The 4,197-nt window shown below is 33.5% G+C and overlaps 1 protein-coding gene across 1 annotated transcript in view; it reads left to right on the forward strand.

The window, feature by feature from the left end:
- The window catches only part of LOC127726665 (uncharacterized), a 139,310-nt gene that overhangs the window by 72,671 nt on the left and 62,442 nt on the right, over positions 1-4,197 (forward strand). The gene's annotated exons all lie outside the window — the stretch shown is intronic.

Genomic DNA, 4,197 nt, shown 5'->3' on the forward strand with positions numbered 1-4,197 from the left:
TATTGCAAATCAGCATAAACATTGACAAAGAAGAACATATATAAACCACGAAACGTAATATAGTTTACTCGGCCAAAAATGAAAAAAAATAGTATTGTAGACTGACAGTACGATCAAACTGAAAGTCAACATGTTGTATTTTGTTGTTTTCAGAGGTCGGCATTTTTTTTACAGCTACAATTTTCTACAAAATAGGACAAATGAAAAGGTATGAAAAGGTATGATAAAGACCCTTATCTTGCCCTCGTTTCAAAAATAAAAAATCGTCATAAATCTACTAAACAAAATACGTCAGATGTTCGGAAGACATTACACTACCAATCATTGAGTGATGCTAATACTCTATGATTTTCAAGATGTTTAATGATGTGTTTGCATATGATTTATTTATAGTAGTTTGCAAGGTACCGATGTCAATGATACTGGTCTGTAATTTTCGTTAATTCATAGAATTTCATTTTTTGGACGGTGATGTTCATTTGACACCGTCTTACGGTGTTTATATATCACAATTCTTTCGCTTTGCGCGTGTCTGCATTGATGTTTCGGACTTCAATGAGCGTAATCTATGTTTTACTGGTAAATAATTAAGTCCGGGATTTCGTTACCACAAATAACTTAAAACCTTAACTAAATTCTTACATTCATACACAGATTTGGTTTGCAAGTTTGGTTGCACCTGAAGAAAACTTATTTCAAACGGAAAAGCACTTTCTAATTTTTACGGTAATGGTTTTACCGAGCCCGAAAATTTGGATACGATCCGGGTAAACTTGTCGATCCTTTAAATAAGCTTATTCTAAAAGGTTACCAATTCAATACTGTAATTAGATTTTTGAATATTGTTTTTATTGGTATAAATATTGATTTTGGTATCAATATCAATTAAACCCATACTTAACATTATTGTTATACACATAAGTACATTCACGCTACTATTTTGGCAATGCACAAGGTACTGTTTTTCTCTAACTGTTAATGACATCTTTACACTAAATCAATTGGATGTTGGATGTGTACTGATGGATATTTTAGTCTTAGATACATGATTTTTGTTTTAGTTGTCATTGGCTTTAAACTAGCTGTCAGTACTCTCAGATCCTTATTTAGTGTCTTTTTTGTTGTTGGATGTATAGATACACTACCACCTCCGGTCCGCGTTTCTGTTAGATGTTTTCGGCTTTGTATCGATCTGATGAGTAAGGCCCTTTTTAACTGATTTTTATAGTTTGTTCTTATGTTATGCTGTTACACCACTGTCCCCAGTTAGGGGGAAAGGATGGCATTACCAGCAAACTAGTTTAACCCCGCCACATTCTATATGTGTCTGTCCCAAGTCAGGAGCCTGTAGTTCAGTGGTTGTCGTTGGTGCATGTCTGTCATATTTGTTTTTCGTAAATTGTTTTGTCATAAATTAGGCCGTTAGTTTTCTCAATTGAATTGTTTCATATATTTTTCATGTCGGGGCCTTTTATAGCCGATTATGCGGTATGGGTTCTTCTCGTTGTTGAAGGCCGTACGGTTGCCTAGAATTGCTTACCTCTACTTCATTTGAACTTTGTTGGATATTTTTCTCATTGGCAATCATTTCTGTGTCATTTGGTCTCTTGTGGAGAGTTGTCTCATTGGCAATCATACCACATCTTCTTATTTGTAAACCACATCCTCTTGTTTTTATATTAGTCAATCAATCTAATCCAGAATGCCATAAATGTTGCTGCCATCTTAAATACCAAACAGTGCTGGCTGATAATATTCGGAGAATAACCTTAGGTTCTCCCTTACCTTTTCAAAACATGTTTTAGATGAAATGGTGACACCGTTAAAAGAATTTAATGTGTTATGACCCATGATTGATTTTTAAAAGCAATTGTTCAAAAGTCCCTGTAAGGATGTTGATATAATGACATATAATGCAATCACAAACTCGTATTAATCAATCTGTTAACACAAATAAATTTCTTAAATGCTCTATTTCGGGAGTATAGGCATTCATTCGTGTTATTTCTAAGCTTACCAAACACCTAAAAAAAATGAACAATATGGATACTTCACATTTAGTAGAGCATGACTAAAAACTAAGGCCTCACAATCATTATTAAACATTTGAACAATGAAACAAATTCAAAATCAATAATGTAGGTCTTCGGAGCAGAACCTCACATTCTGATTAATACTGAAATGAAATGATGCTTCAGCATCAGCAAACCAAATGTCAATGGTCTAGTATAAGTACTTCTTTATAAACAAGCCTTATCACAAAACTATATACTTTTGAATTTTGGAAAAAATGTTTGTTACTTGTGGAGAATTCTGTTTTGATTATTTTTTTATTGATTCATTCGCAAGTTTGATAGACTTCAATATCTTGGTTTCGTGCATGAATTGTTTTTCTTTCTGGTGGCACTGTCTACGTATTCGTTGCAGATGAGAGAAAACTAAAAAAACGTAGGTGCCTATATATAATATAGACGTTACAGGTAGTAATAAAAAAAGATTTAGGAAGAGTGTCAATAATAATGTTCACCTATTTTGGAAGAATTCAATTAGTAATATTACAGATGATAAAAGAGATGTTTGCATTATTTTTTCGATTTTCAGTTATAGTTCAACGAGCCAAAGTTGTATGCAAAAATTTAGAAAAATCTGTGACATAGCCCATTTACTTTTCCTTGACCTTAAATACCAAATAAGTGGCTGCCAGAGTGACAACAAACCGGATTTTTCTGCATAAAAATCTGTTCCCCCAAACAGGATTAAATTAAAAAAAAAATAATAAATAAATGCATTTTTGTAGGATTCAGAAATGGAAAGACCAAAATCAATCTAAGTACCACTTTTCACTACTTAATGTCTACAACTCGATAACGATAAAAGCTAAAATCGTGTAAATCAGTATAGACCTTTATTTAGTCACAGGAAACAACATATCTAAATTTGAAAAGATTTCGTCAAAGCGTTTTCAAGTTATTGCACGGACCATGCTCTAGGTAACACTTTTCGCTACTTAAAGGTCTACAATTCGACAACGATAAAAGCTAAAATCGTGAAAATCAGTATAGACCTTTATTTAGTCACAGGAAACAACATATCTAAATTTGAAAAGATTTCGTCAAAGCGTTTTCAAGTTATTGCACAGTTAACGCTCTAAGATCACTTTTCGCTACTTAAAGGTCTACAACTCAACAACGATAAAAGCTAAAATCCTGAATAACAAACTTCACCTTTGTTAAGTCACAGGAAACAACAAATCTTAATTTGAAAAGATTTCGTCAAAGCGTTTTCAAGTTATTGCATGGACAACGCTCTAAGTGTCACATTTCGCCTCTTAAAGGTCTACAACCAAACAACGATAAAAGTAAAGTGAGCTTGACCTTCGTTTTGTCATAGAAAACAACATATTTAAATTTGAAAAAATTTCGTCACAGCGTTTTCAAGTTAATGCACGGACACTGTTTAGCAGCCGCCCGACCGCCGTACATCACCAAATTAATAACCGACTTTTCCTTCGGAAATCCAGTTAAAAAGTAAAATATTTGTTCGAAATGCATTTTTTGTCGCATATGACTCAAAGCTGCTCCTAACCTGAAAAAAAATAATAATATAGTCTATCAATTTATAGTTTATAGCCTAGATGCATCAAAAAACCCAACTACAAATTGACAATGAGGGTCAGTCGATAACTATATAAATATGAGATTGTTTCAATATAACCTTTGTGAACATTCCGTTTCCATGCGACAAATTTCCATCAGAACCCGCATGTGGAGTATATTTATTTCGCAGTGGACACGATATTCAAGGGCTTGTTTTACTATTGTGATTTCCAGATGGAGGGTTACTGCTTACAAGGAATCTATTGAACCAAAGGGTCTCAATTGTAAAGCTGGTGTAAACTCTACTTCAGTTATATGGACGTCATCATGATTTGGTAGACATGAACGGAATATCTCTGAATATCTTTGATCCACAAATCTGTCTTTTTGTTCGTTTGTGACATCACCAAAAATGAATGATCACCAGATGTGTACTTGCTATAATAAGAAAACAAGGTCCAGTATTGGAGCAGGAACTGCAATAAACCCTTCCGGAGCACCATAATTCATTATGATTTTTATCTTGTATATTTTTTTCTTTACCATCTCTCTTCAACCTCGCTATGCTATCCCTCTCTCTCAAACAAAAACAAATACAATC

This window comes from Mytilus californianus, unplaced genomic scaffold, assembly GCF_021869535.1.
Source record: "Mytilus californianus isolate M0D057914Y unplaced genomic scaffold, xbMytCali1.0.p SCAF_18, whole genome shotgun sequence".
Classification (NCBI taxonomy): Eukaryota; Metazoa; Mollusca; class Bivalvia; order Mytilida; family Mytilidae; genus Mytilus; species Mytilus californianus.